This window comes from Dromiciops gliroides, chromosome 1 (assembly GCF_019393635.1).
Source record: "Dromiciops gliroides isolate mDroGli1 chromosome 1, mDroGli1.pri, whole genome shotgun sequence".
Lineage (NCBI taxonomy): Eukaryota > Metazoa > Chordata > Mammalia > Microbiotheria > Microbiotheriidae > Dromiciops > Dromiciops gliroides.
In genome coordinates this window covers 201,639,824-201,658,445 of record NC_057861.1, presented here as the reverse complement: position 1 = coordinate 201,658,445, position 18,622 = coordinate 201,639,824, and the positions used below count along the sequence as shown (strand labels likewise).

Here is an 18,622-nt window from a genome sequence, read left to right as displayed (position 1 = left end):
ATAGTAACTTAATAGCCATGAAGTATAGAGTTACAAAATAATATAGCAAAAACTAAGTTATGATTGATTGATAGAAACCTTACCAGCAGTTGACAGGCTTTTATAAATGACATCATTTTTACAATATAAGACAAACTTATATTTATGGGAATATATTTTTCCTGAGAAAATAGTAAAATATTCGTGAACAGAGCAAATGATATATTAGTTTATTCTTTTTTTTTTTTGGTTGGGCAAGGAGGGTTAAGTGACTTGCCCAAGGTCACACATCTCGTAAGTGTCAAGCGTCTGAGGCCAGGTTTGAACTCAGGTCCTCCTCACTCCAGGGGCAGTGCTCTATCCACTGCACCACCTAGCTGCATCCTATTAGTTTATTCTTAATGATATAACAACACGTGGAAATGAATCAGAAAGTTTTATAATTTACCAGGTGTTTTGAAGAAGCTTCAAGGTTTTTGGTCATCTCTACAACTGAATATTTAGCCTATACCACTCCTTTCTAATGAAAGAAACTGGCAGATAGTATGTACTTAAATATATTTTACATTCTTTTTGTAAAATTTCAATATACTTTTATTTTTTAAAAGGTCATAACACTAACTTTAAAACCATTCTGCCATTATACAAGCTACAAATCCTTGCTTAGCAACTGAGGACAATCTTTTTTGAAAAGTGAAAAAAATCTATATAAAACAAAGAGTTTTCATAGGAACACAGATAAGTGTGACACCACCTCTTAGTCTTCCACATTGTTGTATTTGTGTCAACCCTATTCTTAAAACATTTTAAAACTCTAGCAGGAATTAAGTTAATGGTCCCCCTTCAAATGCTCTAATTCAAACTAAACTTGCAATTAATTGCTACAAACAGTATCTATACATTAATATTAGCTAAAATACAAGTTGTTGAATGGTTTCATCCTACTTTTCCAAGCATGAGAAAATGGCAAAATCTTGATTTCCTGATCCTCTACTTCTGGTGGAAAACTTTTATTCTTGATTAGTTGCATAAATTGCCATACCTGATCCAGACATCACATGATGGTGGATCTTTGAAGTCTATTTAAAGAAGAAACAGTAGCAACTGTATAAATGCCCATGTTTTTTAACAGCATCCAGTCTCCCACATATATTCATGGTAAATCACAGTGTTCAACAATTTGGACTGGAAGAATAATAATTCTCACCTGGTTTGGGTCTCTTTTGTAGAATAGAAGGGAACATGCATAGTTAAAAAGTATGAAATTAAATGATCTATATCCTCCATCATTTACATATTACATAAAGGTTCGGTCATTTGCCTCGTCTTCATTGTAAGTAACAGTATGTTCCTTTAATACAAGTTTTTTTGGCAATGATTGTTAAGTGCATGAATGAAAGCTGATGTGACATAGTATTTGCCTGGTTCAGTTAAGATTCTAACTCCAGAGTCAGAATGAAAATATTTACCTAATGCTGGAGTGAGTACACTTGAGATCTCTTTAAACGTAGGCATTACATCTTCAGAACCAGAAAAGCCCCTATCAGTATCAAGAAGATACATAAACTCCACCCCCATGTAAAAAAAAAAAACACATACTTGGCATTAGAAATTACTTGGATGAAAGTTTCTGGATCAGTACAACTACTTCCCACATGGAAACTGACTCCAATAAAATCAATACTCAGTTCCTATGCCTGCTCAAAGAGTGGCCTACTAGTTTTGAGAGTGACACCAAACTTAACACTTTGATGACAGATACTTTTGGTGTCATCAGTGGCAATCCTCAAAATCAGATTTGCCTTTGGATGAGCTCTGGCAATGTTCAGTAGCTCGATTCCACTATCAAAAGCGATCATTTATACTCCATTCTTGGTAGAGAAACCCCAAAATTCTTTGCTAATTGTATTTAAATCTCACTAGCACAATCAAATCCTGCTCCTATAGCAGCAAATGTCTTCACTATAGCTCTGCTGTCATTAAATTTAACAGAATAAAAATAAGTTACTCAAAGAAGAGCTTTATACCATCTCAAATGTTTCTTTAGGATGTTACCAACCTCAGCAACATAGAAGGCATCTATAGCATAAGAAGAAACTTTATTAATTTTCTATTCCAAAATATCCTTAGCAGTAAAGCCTTCATCAAGGAAATTAAAGTTAAATTCTTCATTGATAAAGCTCTTCCCAGTTTCTTAGTATTCCTCTAAAGGTGCAACAAATTAGAAAACTAAGAGATGGAATTTAAAGACAAGCTATTTCCAGTTTTATACCTAAGGTGATCCTCCAGGAAGACAAATGTTAAATACAGGGCTATGATTATGCCTTCTGTGCAGCAGAATTGGCAGACCCCAGGGAGATGCTCAAAATGAACAGAATTTGACAGCTCCAATGCCTTCCTCACAACCTCCCCCTCCATTCAGCTGCCGACTGCCCAGCTGATTTTTTTGAGGGGGGGCGGCAATAAGGGTTAAATGACTTGCCCAGGGTCACATAGCTAGTAAGTGTCAAGTGTCTGAGGCTGGATTTGAACTCAGGTCCTCCTGAATCCAGGGCTGTTGCTTTATCCACTGCGCCACCTAGCTGCCTCCTGCCCAGCTGATTTTTAAAATTCCTTTTATGTGTTTCATCAAGTTACATTTTTCTATTAGTCACTTTTAATGGGGCCTGGACTAATTTCTTACTTTGCCATAAACTCACTGTTTATTTCTGTTTAAAGCATGGAGTCTTGCACACTTGTTGACACAGATATAAAATAAACATGAGTGAACTGTATCCTATTGTAATACTTCTTATGTTGATTTAATGGATTAATCCCCACCCACCCCCTGTCACCCAATGAGATACTTCACTGTGTTCTATGAATTGACCCTGGATTCTCAGACTATATAACAATATAGCAATAGAGTATAAGCTTTGCCAGATCTATCTAACAAGTAGAGGCCTGGCAGTGCGCTACATGCTTTTATCTTAGCATTAGTTCAAATAAGTTCCTAGAGACTCTTCCCTAGAAGCTTTGCCAGTGGGACATGAAATTTTGTGCCCAAACCTATTCAGAAAGGCCATATACTGAGTTATACAAGTCTACTTCAGTCTGTATTGGGGGACCACACAAAAGAAACAAACAATCTTTGAAATATGGAAATAGGATTATATTTAGCATCTAAATTACACAATTTTCTTTTTTGTTTGTTTATTTTTATTGCTTTTAAGTAAAAAGAAATTATGCTTCAACCTATATTCAGACACCATCAGTTATTTCTCTGGGGATAAATAGCATTTTTCATTATAAGGCCTTCAGAGTTGTCTTGGATCATTGTATTATTGAGAATAGCCAAGACATTCAAAGCTGATCATCTTACAATATTGCTGTTACTTTGTACACAGTACATTTACACTTTGCATCAGTTCATTAAGTCTTTCCAGGTTTTTCTGAGAGCTTCCTGTTTATCATTTCTTATAGCACAAGTGTCCCATCATAATCACATAACACAATTTGTTTAGCCATTCCTCAATTGATGGGAATCCCATCAATTTTGAATTCTTTGCCAGCAGAAAATAACTTCTATGAATATTTTTGTACATATAGGTCCCTTAACCTTTTGCTTTTTTATCTCTTTTTGGATATTGACCTAGTAGTGGTATTGCTAGGTCGAAGAGTATGCAAGGTTTTATAGCCACCAATAGTGCATTGATGTCTTATTTTCCTCATATAACCTATAACATTTGTCATTTTCCTCTGCTCTCCTATTATCCAATCCAATAGGTATGAGGTAATACCCTAGAAATATTTTGACTTGCATCTTTCTAAACAACAGTGAATTAGGGCATCTTTTTATATGACTATAGATAGCACTGATTATTTCATCTGAAAACAGTTGATATTTTTTAATCATTTATGAATTTGGGAATGGCTCTTATATTTCTGTAAATTTAACTTAGTTCTCTATATGTTTGAGAAATGAGGCCTATATCAAACAAACTTACTTCAAAATTTTTTCACAGTAACTATTTCTATCTATATTTCCTTTCATCTTATTCCCTACCTATGACATTTACTCTATTATCTATCTCCTTTCATCCTGTCCCTCCTCAAAAGCATTTTGCTTCTCAGTTCCCCCTCCTTAATCTACCCTTTCTTCTATCATCCTTCCCCTTCTACTTTCCTGCAAGGTAAGATAGTTTTCTGTACCCAATTGAGTGTGTATGTTATTCCATTTTTGAGTCAACTCTGATGAGAGCAAGGTTAATTTACTCAGCATCACTTCCCCCATTTTCCCCTCCACTGTATAAGCTTTTACTTGGTTCTTTTTTGTGAGATAATTTACCTCATTTTACCTCTCCTTTTCTATCTCTCCCAGTGAATTCCTCTATCATCTTGTAATTTTATTTTATTTTTTGTGGGGCAATGAGGGTTAAGTGAGTTGCCCATTGTTACACAGCTAGTAAGTGTCAAGTACCTGAGGTTGGATTTGAACTCAGCTCCTCCTGAATCTAGGGCCAGTGCTTTATCCACTGTACCATCTAGCTGCCCCTGGAATTTTATTTTTTTAAAGATACCATTCCTTCATATTCAGTGCACAACTGTGCCTTTTATCTGAATATATTCCATCCAACTGCTCTAATAATAAGAAAGTTCTTATGAATTACAGGTATCACCATCCCATGTAGGAATGTAAACAGTTTAATCTTTTAATATATCCCTTATGATTTCTTTTTCCTGTTTACTTTTTTATGCTTTTCTTGAGTCTAGTATTTGAAAGAATGATACAATTTTCTAAGAAAGTATGACATAACAGCTGGATTTACCATGGGACATTTCTTAATCTACTGTTTCATTGAAATCATCCTCAACTATCATAGTACTTGGCAATACTCTACTGAATAAAGAATGAAGGAATATTCATTCTTAAATAACCAAATGTAATACAAATTGTAGTTGCAACAATTTTTTTATTTTTTATTTTGCAGGGCAATGAGAGTTAAGTGACTTCCCAAGGGTCACACAGCTAGTTAAGTGTCAAGTGTCTGAGGCTGGATTTGAACTCAGGTCCTCCTGAATCCAAGGCCAGTGCTTTATCCACTGCACCACCTAGCTGCCCCTGCAACAATCTTAATAAAACATTAAAGGTGAGCTAAATTTCCCAATTTTTCATTTGAAAAATGTTATGTTTCTTTTGAAATCATTACAAACCAATTTGTTAAACCTGAAGGAAAATATTTTCTCCAGGTTGTCAACTTTTAAGAGCTTTAATTTTTTTAATTTTTTAAATTTTTTAAATTTTTTTCTTTTTTTGTGGGGCAATGGTGATTAAGTGACATGCCCAGGGTCACACAGCTAGTAAGTGTCAAGTGTCTGAGGCCAGATTTGAACTCAGGTCCTCCTGAATCCAGGGCCAGTGATTTATCCACTTTGCCACCTAGCTGCCCCCCTAACACTCTAATTTTTTAAATGAAACTTTGATGTTTTCATAAAATGCTGCACTCTTTAAGTATGGTTGAAAGAAAGAAAAAGAAAGAAAGAATGAAAGAAAGAAAAGAGGAAAAAAAGAAATGAGGAAAGAAGGAAAGAGAGAAAGAAAGCTTTATATATGTATATATACATGCATAACTTATAATTTTGAAAAATAACAATAAGAAAACAATTAAGGAGATAATGGAAGGAAACTAATATTTTTTGAAGTTAATATAAACTGTGAAAATAAATTTATAGACAAATCAGTTTTATGTATGACCTCTTTTATGTTGTTGTGTATTTGAATGATTTGTTGATTACTTATTAGTTCATAATAAATTTATAAAATTTAATAATTCACTTTCTGAAGTAATACTATATCACATAAATTACCTTCACCTTAAAATATAGGTGTTTACCTGGTTAATCTGACCAATAATTGAGTAGTAAAGTGAGAATAAGTTTTCATTTTTCTTTCTAACAGATGCTATTTCACATAGACTCTCATAGAAACTCAACCATTATGCCAATTTCAACAGTTTGTCATTCCTGGTAATGGTCATGTTAACATAAAACATCAAGATTATGAACTGAACTTTTTGCGTCCTTTGTGTGTGGGGGGAGGGGCTATGGGTGTGGGGTAAGGGGCTGGGTGAAATGCAGTTGTCTTCTGAAATACTCTCATGGAATTTTTCACAGACAATTACATATGTGTGTGTGTGTGTATATATATATAAAATACAATCTTATATTTTTCCTTCATCGACAAATAATTCAGGGTTACTAGAACATTTGTTAAATTAAGTCATTTTCTTTCTTCTCCCCTCTCTTCCTCCATTTCTCTCTCTCTCTCTCTCTCTCTCTCTCTCTCACTCTCTCTCTCTGTTTCTCTGTGTGTGTATGTGTGTCTCTCCCTTCCTTTCTCTTTTCTTCTCTTCTTTGTTTAAAAGGAAGATTTTTACATACTATTTTAATGGCTTCTTTATGGCAACATTTTCAAAGTTAGGAAACAGTAGTTCCTAATATAGTTTAAAATTCTTTGATCAATTCCAGTTTTAAAATATTATGTGTCTGAATCTATAGCAGTACTATACATTTCCCAAAAACATGGGGAGGAGCAGGTGAGGAAGATATTGGCTTAGTCAAGGAAAATAGGAGAGTAGTGTGAAAGTGTACATACTTCTAAAGTTAAGTTCCTAAATAAGACTAAGAAAGAAACAAACTAATTATAACTAGAACCTTTTATTGCCTTCTCACTTGAAGAGCCAAATCCACAAATTGGAGAACTGACAGGATTAATTTCTTTTTCACTAACATGATTTCAAAAAAGAAACATATTATAAACAATGGCTTTCATTTGATATAAGGGAAAAATAGTGCACCAGAAAGAAAGAAGGAAAGAAAAAGAAAGAAAGAAAGAAAGAAAGAAAGAAAGAAAGAAAGAAAGAAAGAAAGAAAGAAAGAAAGAAAGAAAGAAAGAAAGAAAGAAAGAAAGAAAGAAAGAAAGAAAGAAAGAAAGAAAATGAAAAGCATATCTTTGGTAGCTATTTGATTGTCAAACCATAGTACTGAATGCTGAATATCCAAGACTGTGAATGTAAGGGTCCTCTTAATATTTGATGAGCTCAGCTGAGTCTTACAGGAAATCTGCTTTTCTTATTATATTTAATAAAGCAAATGGAATTCTTCACTGGGAATAGTCAGCCTCTAAAATGAGATCTTCACTATATCCTTTCATCATTTTAGACTGTCTTGACCAAGACAACACTAGAAGTAACACAAACATTTCTGATCTGCTCTGAAGTAAAAAGAGGCTACTAAACCATGCTCACCTTTTTAAAGCAGCATTATAGAAATTGGTAGAGAGTACTCTGCTTTGTTCCCAGTGCCAGGATCAGCAATATAATAAAATCACTTTTAAAACCAGTACAATTCTTAGTTTCTACATTATAACATATTTGAGATATCAACTCCTACTAGGTAGAGATAGATGGATACATAGGTAGATAGAGGGATAGATAGATAGAGTATAATTAATGTAAAATTCATGTTTCAAATTTTCATTTTACATAAAACCTGAGATTTATTTTCATCTTGAATTTAACTACTCTATTATATCATCTTCATGAATTTTGTTGTTCTTACTTTGAGATAAATAGGAAAGAATGCTGGATTTAGCATTAGAGGACCTAGGTCTAAATCCAGATTCTGCTTCATGTTATCTATATTCTCTTGTTCAAAATATTAAACCTCTCTGTGCTTCATTTTCCTCATTTCTAAAATAATAGTGTTGGAGTAAACAATCTCTAAGGTATCCTCCAACTCCAAATATCTGATCCCATGTTAATAGTGATGTTTCTTATCACACATTGAAAACTAAGAAGGTAAAGACATGACAAGTTTGAAACTAAAATTTCTGATATTCTAACTCCATATATAGCAAAAGGGAAGAGTGGATATAATTTCAATCACCTAGATGTCTAGAAGGAACCAAAGGCAGGTTTGACTTGAAAATCATGAGTGAAAAACAAAACAACAATAAATAATCCAAAAACCTAAGTATAGGTTATGCTTCAATATATTTCTTTTTTCTTTTCTTTTTTATTTGCAGGGCAATGAGGGTTAAGTGACTTGCCCAGGGTCACACAGCTAGCAAATGTCAAGAGTGTGTGTGTGGGGGGGGCAGATTTGAACTCAGGTCCTCCTGAATCTAGGGCCTGTGCTTTATTCACTCTGCCATCTAACTACCCCTTCTTCAGTATATTTAAAAGTAGAAAGGACAACATTCTGAACACTTGTGTGGCTGTTCTTTAAAGAAGAATTTGTTACTTCTACAGATGATGTAGATGTAGTTAGGAATACAGAGAGATTTATGTTTGTCAGTGGCACACACTATATCAACTATCCTTCCCAGAGTCCCTTGTGCATGGTAGTAGGAAAGTGCAAAGTACCATAAAACCAAGGACGTTCTCAGAAATGAGAGTGGAAGCTATAGTTTTGCTCCTGCTAGAGAATTTATAGGCTCCAAAGTAATGCGTTAGATCTTATTTTCTACATTTTATACAAAAAATAGCTGAATGAAAATAGGGCTAGGGTTAGTACCTGTTCAAGGGAGAGGACATATCATCTCTCTCATGCACAAGTCATTCATGCTTGCTGAAATTCAATTACCAAGAAATGTAAGGCTACAAATGATACAGAATATTAAGTGGCTAGAGAGAAATACAACAAGCCAGGTAATGTCTATACCTTGGGTATTCTAGAGGATAGGCAATATGTTTTAGTAAAAGGATCTGAATTAGGAGCCACACAATTTTGGTTTGAATCCACTCACTACCTTGTGAAATTTTCATTTACTCCCTCTATTTGGGACTGATTTTATTCATATGTAGAATGACTGTGCTGAAAGAGTCAATCATTAAGATTCCTACTAGGTTATACTCTTAGAAAACAAAGATCAGATGAAGAAATAGTCTTTGAATTTTTCAATAATAAGATATATAAATGGAAGAATGTGAAATGGAGGAAGTCTAAGCTGCCTCCAGGTCAGGATGTCAAGTAAGATGTCTGCTATAAATAAAGCAGAATATTTGGTACCTGGCAATGGGAACCCAGGGATGTTTGATAGATTAATGCAATAATCCCACTGTATGTCAAGCACATAAGTCCATACATGCTCAGGTAGCTCTTTTAATCACTTACATCACATATGAATGCCACATCAGTTCTCAGATGTTTCCTTCAAGAACTTCATAGACAGGGCAAGTCAGCCTGTCAGCAGAACCCAGGGAAGTATCATCAGCTAATTATTCTAGGAAGAAAGAACAATAAGATTCAGCAAAGACGTTCCACTCATTACCAGGTAATTCTTTCACTTCTGTGACTCCTCAACTTGAGCTTATACATTATAATAACATTGATTGGACTTTAGTCATATTGTGATTGTCTGGCAGGATCAAAAAATATGAAAGATGATAACTCTTATAACTTGCCATGATCTAACTCTCACTCCCTCTTTATATATATTGTGTTTGCTTTGCCTAGGGCCAGAAGGATGGTAACTGGCTCAGAACAGTGTTTTGTACTTTTTTCTTTGTTTGTTTTTCACTATCCTCGTTCCTTAGAGAGAAGAGTGCCATTGTGGAATCTCTGTTTCTTGGTGGTGGTCAATGAAATTCAAGATGCAGTCTTGTTTCAGTTGAGCCCTTGAAAACTTGGTAGTTTGAGATGAGGCTTACCTCTCAGATACTTATTTAAAGCAAAGGCACTCCAAAATCTCATCTTTACTCAAGAATAAATAAGAAAAGTAGGATATTGATTGACCTCATTCTTCCCATGAAATCATGGAAATAAGGAGGCACCTATTTCAAATGTGTGTGTGTATATATATATATATATGTATGTATATATATGTGTATGTATGTATATACACACATATGTATTGGTATATATGTTTATGTGTATATATGTATACATTGATGTGCATGAATATGCATGTGCATGTATATATGTATATGTATATGTATATATGTATGTGTGCATGTGTGAGTAAAATGCTTCTTAAATTTAACAATAAAGGAATAAGGTTGACCCACAGAAATCAGTTTCATTATGTTATGATAACACTTTGTATTTTTGAGATGTACAACTTCTCAGGATAACCACATACTCAGATGTTAGTTCTTGATGTTTTCAAATTTTTGTTGTAATATGTTCATCTATTATTAATAAACTCATCCTCCTTTGCTGTTTCACTATGAATTATTTAAACTGGGATTTGAAATTATGGAATTCTCTAAAGCTTGGTCCCCAGTGGCTTTTATCTTTATTTATGATTATAAAACCAACTAAAGCTATCAGTAAGTATAGCACTAAGAAAGTCAATAACAATTTTCATCAGTTAATATTTGTGTGCTCACTGGCTCCATGGTATAGTCATAATTTATTGTCAAGAGAATACAAAGACTGGGAAAAAATCCTACTATCCTGTTTCTCTTCTAAGTCAAACATTGATATGTATATGCTTGTTATACAATTCAGAATTTTAAGAGTTATGTGTGACAGAAGAACATTATAATAGAAGTTAGAAGATAAAGATAATTTTTTTTAAAAAGATAGTCAGTTTTTAATATTTTTAATGGAAAACTACAATGATGATGGAGTAGCTCCTCAGAATCTATTTGCCCCAATAATGTTCTATTGTGTAATAAAATAACTGGAGTTTGATCATTTGGGTGTTAGAAAAAAAATCTCAAGTAGTGTTATCTTTCTTTTAGCTATTATGTGGCTGTGAATGATGAAATTCAAAGAAAAGAGCACATTAATGTCCCACAGTTTATATGCCTTAGAATAGAAGGAATTAGTCATAACCCAAGTTTTGAATAATTTTGTTTTGCCTGTTTTTTGATAAACATCAATAGTATTATGATATTGAAATTTTAACAAAGACATTCACTTCACATGTCTAGACAATTAAATAATGTCTTAACAGAACTTTCCTACATACACATTTATAAACTTTAAAAGTTAACAATATTTTAAGGCCTAGCTCAAATGTCACCTCCTACTCACAACCTTCTCCAACTTTTCTGGTGTATAAAAATATCTCTCTTCTTTCAACCCCTACTATACCTTCAGGCAATATTACTGACTATTATTGGGGCAGCTAGGTGGTACAGTGGATAAAGCAATTGATTTCCAATATCACCTCAGATACTTACTAGTTGTGTTACCCTGGGCAAGGCACTTAACCCCAATTGCCTTAAACATCCAGGGCCATTTCCAGTTGTCCTGATATATATCTTGCCACTGGATATGTATCTTTCTCTAGAGGAGAAAGTAAAGTAGGTGACCTTGTACATCTCTCCATTTACATCCAATTCATTGCAAGTCATGACATCACCTCCCAATGTCATGGTCCTCTTTGAGAACAACAACAACAACAACTGACTATAATAAAGACTAGTGAAGTTGTTATATTCAACTCAATCGAAACACATTTTAGCGTTCAATTTCACCTTAATCTTGGCTTTGTTTTTTTCTTCTTATAGGGATTAAGTTCCTTGAAGACCATGACTATGATTTATACTTCTTTTTCTGTCTCTTATGTTATATGTAACAATTCTAGATACATAATAACCACTATACAAAAAACAAAACTGTTGATTACTTGATGGGCTGACTATACATAGCAACCAAGTCCCATAAGACAAAGACCACAGAAATACTATTTAGATGAGTGTGTCTTTCTACATATTTATATATACAGACACATATATTCACTCACATTCAGTCACTTACTAGCTTTAGAGAAGTTTCTTATTCTCCTTCATTCTCAGTTGCCTCATCTATAAAATGGAGGTCATAAAAACACCTAAATCATGTCATTGCTGTTGAGATATATGGAAAGCTCTTTGCAAATTCCAAAATATTATATAAATGCTAACTCTTAGTACTGAAAACAGTAAGGATTCTACTAGTCTTTAGATTTTAACTTTATCTCAAACATATTCATTGAAAAGGCTATTGAGGATACTGTGCAGAACGTGGGTGGGGGAGGAGAAGGGCTTCTTTCATAAGAATTGAAGTAAATCAAGAGACATTTATGGAATGCCATTAGGGTGCAAAGATGTGTTAACTTCTGAAGTGTTTTTCAACAAATATTATCTTCAAGCAATGCATTTCTCCCCCTGGGATGATGTGCTATCCTCTCTAATTAGTTAGGCCTGAGACCTGTGACATGGTGTCATAGGTTTATGGAGGTATTGATAGTAGTGATTTTCTTTGAAAGGATCAGGGTTTTTTTTCCTTTTTCTCTGAAAATGTATCTCATGGTATGATTGATAGGATGACAGAAGTAATCAAACAGTGACATGTTTAGCACCAGAAGGAAATCGTAATTCTCACAGGTCAGACAATTCTGAAAAAGTACTTTTAAACAAAGAGTTTAAAAGTTTTATCTGATGATAAATTGGAATAGAATCTGAAAATTAGCTACCTAGCATTTATCAAGAGCTATAAGGTCTGTAATGTGCTTTGCATATGTTAACTCATTTAATCCTTACAACAATCTTGTGAAGTAGGTGCTAATATTATCCTTATTTTATAGATGAGCAAACTAAGGTTGAGAGTAGTTAAATGACTTTTCCAGGGTCATACCATCCATGTTTGAGGCAGGATTTGATCACAAGATTTCTTAATTTCCAACATGCTCTACACTGTACCACCTAGCTACATCAGCAGATTGTGTGTCACAGTTCATTAAAGCATCTCTAAAAAAAAAGAGGAAAACTAAGTTAAAGCAACAATGAATATAGCTTGCCAACCATCAGTTATTCGCCAGATACTTTTAGGAACAACACATAACATAAGAAAACAAAATCAACCAGGGGCTGTCATTTCAGTAATCATCCAAGAGATCATTTTCACTGCACTGTTTCCATGCCTATTTGATCTCCCAAATTTTATCATCTGGTACAAATTCATAGACTTCCCTACTTCAGAGTCTGTCTGATGCCAGTCAACTCTCATCCACATCATTTCATCTAATGTTCTCCTTGCCCATATTCTACCATGAATCTTCAGTAAAGTTCAATCCAACATGCTCATGATGTTCTAACATTTCTTTTGATATTGCATAAATGCAAAGTAAGTGGGAGAGATGGGTAGCACAGTGGATAGAGCTACAGGCCTAGAGTCAGAAAGACTCATCTTACTGAGGTAAATTCTGACCTCAGAGGTTTACTAGCTATGTGACCCTGGGCAAGTCACTTAAACATATTTGTCTCAGTTTCCTCATCAGTAAAATGATCTGGAGTAGGAAAAAGCAAACCACTACAGTATTTTTTGCCAAGAAAACCCCAAATGGGGTCACAGAGTTGGACATGACTGAAACAACTGAACAGAAAAAATAACCAAGTAAGTACATAGGGTGCCCATCAGTGATTTTTTGATCAGATCTGCTTTCAGTTAAGAGAACCAGCAATATAAAGTCTCATCACTAAAAGGTTGGCCACATGGTTATAATCTTTGAGTCATGGCAACCCACGAAAAGAGGCCCAATGAACTTTGGTATCTCACCCTCCTTCAGAAAGTGTGTGAATAGATCTCAGGATCCTCACAATTTTGTCCTACGGTATGAATCACATCTGTGTTGACTTGGTCTAGTCCAGTTCTTTTCCTTTTTTTCTTTTTCTTCGATCTAGTGCCACCTACATTTATCTTTTTGTAACTCTTACATTTACAGAGAAGCATATCTAGGACTGTGGGATATGACCCCATATATGATGATTTCACATCTCTTGATGGTGAAAAAATATTATATAACAATTTTCATATTTCTTCCATTTGTTGACATCCTGCAATTGTAATCCTTAGAATAATGTTGCTTATTACTCCAAGCTACTTTAAAATGATTTTATTATTCTTTATATAAAAAGGATAGTACACTGCTTCTTTATGCTTAAATGAAACAATACTATTCAGAATCTCTCCATTCTCTGCATGAGTTTATAAATAAGTTTATAATGTAGACCCAGTAGGCAGGGAAAAAACAGCCTTTGACTATGATCTCCCTTAACTTAGAAAGTGAAGTGTGTATTAACAAAGAGATTTATTATTTTCTTTTGCTCTCCTTGTCATGGAAATTAATTTACATTGGTTAAACATATATGAGATTATTATAATTAATGACATTTTCCATCTTCTATCCACTACACACACAAACACACATACCACAGGCACACACACTTACCACAAATACACACACACAAATACACACAAACAATCCTCTGGTAAGATTTCAACTGGCCTAAAAGACCTTGGACTTTGGATTTATTCTCAGTTTAGGAAGAGAGGAAATTGATGCAAGATCAGGAATGGAAGGCTTTTTTTTCCCTTTGAAGTGGGAATTTTTAGAAGATTGTTTGAGAAGTACAGGGGAGAGAACTGACCCCTGATACATGGAGCATCAATAATACTACCAAGGATACTAGTGGTAGTGCCATCTGCAGGTCCTTTTTTTTTTCAAAAGGTAAATGCCAAAGAGACAAGGGAGAGGTATATAGGACTGTACTTTCTACCCAGATGTATATACTTCTTTAAGTGGATTGAACAGTGAGATAAAATTAGTAGGAAATGGCAAAACTTACCTTCCACCCCCTGCCTTGCTGTAAAGGGCTGTTACATACACCCACTTCTAATTTTGCCCTTTTATTCTGTTAAAGACTGAATCTGACTGATCTAACATCATTGCTCACAAAAAAGCTGTAGCTGATCTTGTCCCTGAATTTCTTTGTATACTATATTGTTTCGGGGCATGAGGACTTGGGACATTTCTGAAAGCCATAAAAGGGAAATGGAACTTCCTCTCTTGGGACTAGGATCCCAACTCTTTCAGCACATTGCTAGAAAATTTTAGCCATCTTACTGGGGGTATAATCAGAAACCATTCATGTGTTTCATAACTATAGTTCCAAGAATGACTATGAACTTGAGTCTTTTAAATTCTGCCCATCTCCTCAAAACCTTAAGTAAGGCCCTATAGATTTGCATAGAAATTAGAATATAAGATCCTTGAGAGTAGGGATTATCTTGTTCTTTATATTTGTTTCAAAATGTCTGGGACATAATAGATACTTAATGAATGCTTTTGGATTGATTACTTGGTTGGTTGATGTTATGGAAATATTACTCATCTGTGTTGTCTGTAAGTCTCAGGCCTCTCTCTTTTCTTGTTCCTCCCCGATACTTTTCCATATATCTCTTGCCATCTTCATCTATATAGAATATTTCATTGAAGTCACTGATTATCAACCCATGTTGACTTAATGTCAAAGATCTTTTTAGGTGTGTAATATTTTTTCTTCACCTCTTCATAGTCTGTAATAGATATTAGCATATAAACTGTAATTAGTTTCATGGTGATCTTTTTGTAAATGCTTATCATGAAAATGATAATATAAAGCCAACAAATATCCTCTTGAAATAGATATTTATTTGCATCTTTGGGTCTATCATAAAATTCAAATCAACCAATCGCACTTTTGTATATCCAAAACATTCCTGAGTGATATTTCCATTTAACTATAACTTACTTCTCTCTTCTGATTTCCTTTATGCTATAAATACCAAGACTGAAATGATTTAGTCCATGTTTTATATACACTTGTTGATCATTGGATTAGGGTCTTACATTTCTGGTACCATCAGTGGATTATGTAGTCTCAACACCTATTTTTAGCACCCTCTGCCCTCTTTTCCTCCTTTCCTCCTTTATGTCATGGTCGTTCAGTACCAAAATGGAAGGGGGTTATACAGGACTGAGCAAAATTTTACATAATTTATTGTCTCATGGTTTTCCATGGCTAAAGAATTAATCAAATTGGCAGCCTATTGGTGTTCAGTATCTCCATATTTAGTTAGACTTGTCTTCATAAGACATGATTATAAAGTTTCTGGCATTAGAATAAAGTTTGTTCAAGCTGGTGGAACATGCCAAAATCTCCAATATCTCGGCATAATCTTCAAGAATGCAGTCACCTCCATGCTATGATAAGGTATTAAAGTAGGATCACATGAAGAACTTTATTCAATTATTTAGGTTATTTAATGAATCTGAACATCAGAAAAGTATTTTAATTTTAATAGTCCTTGGTTATTATCAGTTTTTAACAGATGAGAACTCTGCCATCTCTAAGGCAGGAATAATTCTGCTAAGAAATATTTTGTTAACCCTGCTGAGCAAAACAGGCTATTGTGAGATTTATAATTGGATATTAGATCATAAATCTCCCCTCTTTAACCTTTCCCTTAATTTATCTCCCAGACTAGTAAATGGAAGAAGCTTCTGGTTCTCTAGTTAGAGCTTTTATGGTATGTATGGTAGTCACAAGGTGATGTTGATTAGAAGGATAGGAAAGTAGAAACACAATACAAATCGTCTTAAATCTAAGCTTAGTCTATATTCCGTATAAAACTCACCAAAACCGAAGGCCACCTTTGAGAAGAGAGACACCGTGTGCTGCTGCTGCTAACCGCGAGCCGGGCCCAGTCAAAACTCTCATCAGCATTAGCCTGTGCAGCGCAGTCAGGAGACCAGCAGAGCAGGAAAAAAGCCCCACTTCCATTCTCTCCTTGCCTTTTAAGCTCGCACCCCGGAAGTCAAGTGCTTAGCAGGCAGTCTGATGTGCGCAGCATGCGGACTGGCGTGCGTAGCTCATGCTGTTGGTCTCCTCCCCGAAAGGGTGGTCCTTCAAAAACTGGTGTCTTTCAGTTATCCTAACCGACTGTTAAAAAACTTTCATATTTTTTACCACACTATCAACTATTAATCCTTCAAAATGAAAGAAGTTATCCTCAAAGGTATATTACATAACTTGTAACTACTGACAAAACAGTATTGACCACTGTTATTATTTTCATAATCCTGCTTTTATAGTGTCCATAAAGTATGAAATTCATTTCTATCTTATTTTACAGGAATAGAGAATGGACCTGTGATTTCATTACTGCAGGAAACTCCCAGTTAAGAAAATTCCCTTTACCAATGCAAATTGACATGCTCCCTGCAACTTACAGCCTTGGTAGTTATTATATAAAGTGGTTAACTTTAAAATAGGTCAGCTTCTACTATGGCTTTCTGGGGAAAAATCGGAGTCTGAAATGCTCTTTCCATCATTCTCTTCCCAACACCTTATAGCCTTTCCAGATTGTTTTGAGTGAAGGGAATTAGAAGAATGTGTTGAGGAGTGATTAAAGAATATAGATGGAAAGGAGACTGAAGGTCAGGGAGCAAAGTCCTACATTCCTCTAATAAAATAGGAATCACCCCACTTTTCTACCAGTTTCAACATTATTTTGTTTCTTCTGATGGTGAGGGTTTCCATTTTCTAAGAGCACTTACCCTCTCTGCTGATTTAATATTCAGGTTTTTTGATCACCCAATATTTGATTGAGTTCATTAAAAGTTCATGTAGAAGAGGAAATGAGAAAACCTAAATTATTAGCCTGACTAAGTTATCCTTATAGATTAATTATCACTTATTACTTCATTACCATCTATCTATTTGGAAGGTAGGAATAATAATATGTCCCACCTCCATTTCCTGACAGAACAATAAATACATCTTAAAAAGAAGACTAGAAATAGACCATGTGACTGGATTGAGGAAAAGGCATTCTGTATTTAACACTATTGGATCTCCCTCTTTGCACTATATTGACTTGGGGGGACTCCAGCTCTTATATCAGGCAAGCAAGCAAATTCAGGAAGGTATGATGGAAAGGTATTGATTTGATATCTAATTCAATGCTATTTTCAAGACTGCTTGTGCACTTGTATCTTTGGGGGTTATTGCTAAGAATAATATACACAATTTATAGAAGTAATTTTAATGGATTTGCATATTTGTCCTGAGCTAGAACATTTCTTGAGAGACATATTTTTGCAATTTCCCTTTTAAAACCTTGCATCCCTTTTTTTACTAGGAAAATTAAATACATTTTATTGAGATTCAGCCTATAATAGCATCTGATGGGCCACTTGCTAAAATTCCATAAAGTTGTTTACTTCTAAGAGAAGACTAATGTACCATTCAATGATTAGTACAGTGGATTTGTAATTAGGGGACTTATGTTCAAATTCTGCTTCTTTCTGGGCCTTAGTTTCTTTATCTATAAAATAAGGGGTTTGGACTAAATGATTTACAGGGTACCTGTCAGCTCTCTAAATTTTTGATCCTTTTCCTTTTCAAAAAGTCATCCTCTTGAGTTTTATGTGTTAGAGGAAATGAAGGAGTCATAACATTATGGGGAAAGATGTGGCCAGAAGGTTTTAAAAGATTAGTGTCTGATTAAGACTTAGTGAAAAGTGAATACAACTTAACTGTGGTGGGGTGAGGCAAATAGGTCATGAGGGAAGAAATATAGGAATTAGATGTACAGTCAGTTTAACCACTTCAGCTATTTAATCCAATACCAATTTTCACTTGTGTGTTCATGTGTTTTTGCTGTTTAATTATTCAAATAATTTCAATGATTTTGATCTTAAGTATATTTTCATGAAAAATTTGCAAATTCAAATTAATTAAATAATCAGTCAAGAAACATTTTTTTTTGCTGGGCAATGGGGGTTAAGTGACTTGCCCAGGGTCACACAGCTAGTAAGTCAAGTGTCTGAGGTCAAATTTGA

At 34.4% G+C, this 18,622-nt stretch overlaps 1 pseudogene; it reads right to left on the bottom strand.

The window, feature by feature from the left end:
- Positions 1–873: 873 nt before the first annotated feature.
- The window catches only part of LOC122747016, an 85,475-nt pseudogene continuing 67,726 nt past the window's right edge, over positions 874–18,622 (bottom strand).